The following is a 6,000-nucleotide window of genomic DNA, read 5'->3' as shown; positions in this document are numbered from 1 at the left end:
GCACTTTGAACTTCCCTCCACACAGGTTCTTTACACTGGAGGTCATAGCTAAAATTAGTAGGGTGCTGCTCTAGAAAATCTTTTTCTGGGCCTTTTCAAGGCCATAGTTAAAGTTTTCTGTAAAATAAAAGAATAAAAAAAAAATATGAATGAAATAGAATATCTGGAAGCAGGATAATAATCTAATTCTACATTTTATCACATTCAAGAATATGGTACTTTGTATTTAAGCACATAGTGATTTGGTATCTTTTTCATAAGCTAGGGGATGGCTACTGACATTAAGCTTAAGGATTATATATTGTACAAGTATAAAGAAAGAATTAAAGAAAAAAAACTCATTATATTAAATGTTATTGATAATATCAAGTGGAAATAGGGGGTGCTGCAGTTCTACAGTGCCCATACACAAGCCGCCACTGGTTCTTTACAAATAGTTTAAGTGCAAAATATTTATTAAACCTAATTCTTACAAATTGAAACCTTTCCTCTCTTAAATTTTATATTCTGCATTCTTTTCTACACAATTAGATTACCTAATGTCCTAGATCTTTAACATTGCCCATCAATCTTTGTACTAATTCCAGAGGCTTCTGACTTCTCAAATTCTTCTTAAGAACTTTAATCTTCAAAAAAGATCATCAAGTCTTCTAAAAATGCCCTATTCTTTATTTCAATCTTTCATTATTTTGTTTTCTTGTTCATATTTAATAACCATAGTGTACTTTACTCCATAAAAATCATTTTACAAATTTCTTTCACACCTTATGAGGTGTGAAATCTACACCTCACCCCATGAAAATAAATTGAATAAAACTTACAAATTGTGTAAATGAAATTTACACCTCGCCATTATCGACATCTTTTCGCTTTAAACAGAAAGTAATCATCAGACTACGTACAGATCATTGACACTATGTCTCTCCTTCACAATTACTTTAAAACTTTTTCAGAAAGTTATCTATTTATCTTTATCTTTTTTTAAGGATTTATTCACTTTTTTCTTAATATTTTTCTAGTAGATCTTCTTGTTGTGTTTAAATTAAAGATTTCTTTTGCTATTCTGCTAGAGCAAAACTTCCCGATCTTTTAACAACCACACTTCTTTTCCTTATTCTTTCTTTTGATGTTTTACTCAGCTCCTATCATATCAACATCAGGTTCTGATTCATCATCAGGTATGGCCATTAATTTCTCCTAACTACTTTTTCAATCTTAGTTTTTCAACAGGTAAGCAATCAGTGAATGTCTTTGTTCATTCTCACATCGTTGCAACTATGTTTAACATTTCTTTCCGAACTACATTTTGTTCATAATAAGATCATTTCTTTCACACATATTGATTAATATATCATAGCATTTATTGCTATAACCACAATTATTAGCTTCATCAGCTCCTCTTCAACTGTTCTCTTTTCTCCAATTTTAACCATTAAAATCATTCAACTGTATCATTTGTTTACACTTAATTCTTCCTCCAATTTTCTAAGAAGTTCTACCAAATCTTCTTGGTATCTTGATTAAAGAGAATATACAGGGATATCCCTGTACGTATCCTTCACTACTACAGAAAATGTTAACATTGGTACTTTTCACAACATTGGTAAGGAGGTATCTTATCCAATACCTTCATCCCTTTATTTTTCCTGTTTAGCCTCCGGGAATTACTGTTCAGGTATTACTTCAAAGGATGAATGAGGATGATATGTATAAATGTAAATGAAGTATAGTCTTGTACAGTCTCAGTTCAACCATTCCTGAGATGTATGGTTAATTGAAACCCAACTACCATAGAACACCGGTATCCATGATCTAGTATTCAAATTTGTATAGAAGTAGCTGGCTTTACTAGGACTTGAACACTAGAACTCTCGACTTCCAAATCAGCTGATTTGGGAAGAAGCGATCCTAAATCATCCCTCACATTAATATCATCACAATTTCTTGCCTTTTCATCATAAGCAAGCCAAAAATAATTGAAAACCTTCTTCTAACTTATCTCTTTCCTTAAACTTTACATTTTACATAAATCTCAATCTCAACTTAGCTTTGTACTTCCATCCAATTTTTAAAACATTCCAATTTTTAAAACTCCTAATTTTTTCCTTTTTGAATCAATACATTAATAATGCTAGTTTCAGTATATCTCACCCATGTTTCTCTTTCTCACTCGTTCTCTCTCTCTCTCTCTCTCTCTCTCTCTCACACACACACATACACACACACACACACATTTAACCACTAAATAAAGATATTGCAATATTCTCCAAAGGTCTACGGAGATACCTCTTTTTCCCATAATATTCATATAACATAGGCTCAATTCAAACAATCAAAAGCCTTTTTCAGATTGAATTTCTGTTACATGCAGCTTTTCAAGTTTACCAACAAATTCTGTACAAAAGTGTTAAAATGTCATCAAAACAAAATAACAATTATCGGAAGGTATCAAACATAAATTAATCACTGTCAAAAAATCAATTTTGTTACATAAATAGCCTTTCCTTATTTAAAGCTAGACTGTTTTTGGTTTTTTTTGACCAAATAATAATTCTGGAACTTTTTTAGGGTTTCTGTAGAGTTTAAAGAAGCATACAAAGAAACTGACATGTAATAATTGATATAATATATTAGAAAGGTAAATATACATAAAAGAAAGGTAAATATACATTAGAAAGGTGAATAATATATATTATACGAAAGGTAAAGTCGATAGATGGGTGGAATATATTGAAGAGTTATACGGAGGAAATGAATTAGAAAATGGTGTTATAGAGGAAGAAGAGGAAGTTGAGGAAAATGGGAGAAACAATACTGAGATCTGAATTTAAGAGAGCATTAAAAGATTTAAATGGCAGAAAGGCTCCTGGTATAGACGGAATACCTGTAGAATTACTGCGCAGTGCAGGTGAGGAAGCGATTGATAGATTATACAAACTGGTGTGTAATATTTATGAAAATGGGGAATTTCCATCAGACTTCAAAAAAAGTGTTATAGTTATGATACCAAAGAAAGCAGGGGCAGAAAAATGTGAAGAATACAGAACAATTAGTTTAACTAGTCATGCATCAAAAATCTTAACTAGAATTTTATACAGAAGAATTGAGAGGAGTGTGGAAGAAGTGTTAGGAAAAGACCAATTTGGTTTCAGGAAAAGTACAGGGACAAGGGAAGCAATTTTAGGCCTCAGATTAATAGTAGAAGGAAGATTAAAGAAAAACAAACCAACATACTTGGCGTTTATAGACCTAGAAAAGGCTTTCGATAACGTAGACTGGAATAAAATGTTCAGCATTTTAAAAAAATTAGGGTTCAAATACAGAGATAGAAGAACAATTGCTAACATGTACAGGAACCAAACGGCAACAATAACAATTGAAGAACATAAGAAAGAAGCCGTAATAAGAAAGGGAGTCCGACAAGGATGTTCCCTATCTCCGTTACTTTTTAATCTTTACATGGAACTAGCAGTTAATGATGTTAAAGAACAATTTAGATTCGGAGTAACTGTACAAGGTGAAAAGATAAAGATGCTACGATTTGCTGATGATATAGTAATTCTAGCCGAAAGTAAAAAGGATTTAGAAGAAACAATGAACGGCATAGATGAAGTCCTACGCAAGAACTATCGCATGAAAATAAACAACAACAAAACAAAAGTAATGAAATGTAGTAGAAATAACAAAGATGGACCGCTGAATGTGAAAATAGGAGGAGAAAAGATTATGGAGGTAGAAGAATTTTGTTATTTGGGAAGTAAAATTTCTAAAGATGGACGAAGCAGGAGCGATATAAAATGCCGAATAGCACAAGCTAAACGAGCCTTCAGTAAGAAATATAATTTGTTTACATCAAAAATTAATTTAAATGTCAGGAAAAGATTTTTGAAAGTGTATGTTTGGAGTGTCGCTTTATATGGAAGTGAAACTTGGACAATCGGAGTATCTGAGAAGAAAAGATTAGAAGCTTTTGAAATGTGGTGCTATAGGAGAATGTTAAAAATCAGATGGGTGGATAAAGTGACAAATGAAGAGGTATTGCGGCAAATAGATGAAGAAAGAAGCATTTGGAAAAATATAGTTAAAAGAAGAGACAGACTTATAGGCCACATACTAAGGCATCCTGGAATAGTCGCTTTAATATTGGAAGGACAGGTAGAAGGGAAAAATTGTGTAGGCAGGCCACGTTTGGAGTATGTAAAACAAATTGTTGGGGATGTAGGATGTAGAGGGTATAATGAAATGAAACGACTAGCACTAGATAGGGAATCTTGGAGAGCTGCATCAAACCAGTCAAATGACTGAAGACAAACAAAAAAAATATTAGATGTTATTACAGAAATATAATCATGAATTATATGTATAATCCCAGAATTCTATGAGAAAAGAATAGGAAATTTGCACCCATCTTTAAAAGATTTCCTTCTTGATTTTGTTTTGAAGAATTTAATTTAATAATTTTTGCAATTTTACTTATTTGAAAATTTGTTGAATTAATTTAATCCTTATTTACAGAGAGGTCAAATGAAACAATTTTTATTTATTCCTTAGTGTGAATATATTATCCTTATTCCTTGTATTAATTATAAAAGCTTTTCATTAAACTTTATTAAAGCTTCAAGGCATAACTGATCTGAAAACACTGAATCATTACAATTATTTGCTTCAGATTACTCGAATTTATAATATTATTCTTTTAACTTATTAAATCACATTAATTTTTAATAATGAATTAAAGGGTAAATTTAATTAGTTTTTAAGTTATCAATAGTTTTGTTATAATTACAACTTGCCATTAATTTTTGCCAAACATTCCATATGCTGAATTCCACAAGTTACATTTTTTTCTGAAAAAGAACAAAAAGATTTATTGTGTTTTATGAAATATAAAATTTCTCTACAGTAAAATATAAGAAATAAGATATATAATCTAAACTTACTATAGAAATACTTCTGTAGTAAATATTGAACCAATAACCTTTCACTGATATGTCCAAACAGTTACCTAATATAGTACCAGTGGATTCTGCTATAGGAAAACATTGTTAATGGTGAACGGAAAAATATAAAAATTAAATTATTAATTAAAATTAGTTTATTAAACCAAATTAATAGTAATTCAAAACAGCTTGGTTTGAAAGTATTTTCTTGTTATTCTCAGTAGTTAACTACAGATTTTTTTTTATACAAATAAAATTAAGATAAATTAGTAAATACAAATGTCAACTGAAGCTGACATTATACCTAATAATACTGAAACTCCCTACATTATTATTTTTTCAGACACAACAGACATATGATTGAACTTTTATCAATTTAAAAATTTTGCAAATACTAGAGCTTGATGATGTAGTCAGGATATTCATAATAAGAAAACATTTTTATGTTATTACCAGATTATTCTACAATATTGTCAAAAAACACTCTTTTATTTTGATATTTTATAATAAATACACTTACAAGTACATACATTTTTTTCCAACATTCAAGACATTTAGCTCATATTTGATAATAATTGTTTAATGTCATTTCTTCATATTCATTTTTGATATTTTCAAGACACAGTTTTGTGGCTTTTATTCTGGATTTCTTGTATACAACTTTTTTCATACTGGCAGCATTGTTTGTAAGCCTACCCCTATTTTAAATTTAAAAGAAAACTAAAATTTTTATTATTTAATTCTTCTTTAAATAATAGTAGGTTATTAAGGTAGTTTACTTTTTTTTAAATGTATTTAAACATTAATCTAATAAGTATTATTCTTTTACTTTTAGAACACATTTCTAAAAGTTGGTAGTATTGTGTTTTTTAAAACTATTTTTTATTTGCCTCCATATTATTAACAGAAAAAGAGTTATTTACATCAGGATAATCAAATAATTACCATATTTTTTATTCTATATCAAAAATCTTTTACAAACAACTGTGCTTACAAGAATCACACTTTGTTCTTTTATCCATTCTTTTTTAAATTTATCTACATAAATTTATTCCAATCT

The sequence above is a fragment of the Lycorma delicatula genome, chromosome 2 (assembly GCF_047948215.1).
Source record: "Lycorma delicatula isolate Av1 chromosome 2, ASM4794821v1, whole genome shotgun sequence".
Classification (NCBI taxonomy): domain Eukaryota; kingdom Metazoa; phylum Arthropoda; class Insecta; order Hemiptera; family Fulgoridae; genus Lycorma; species Lycorma delicatula.
This window is presented reverse-complemented; position numbering follows the sequence as displayed.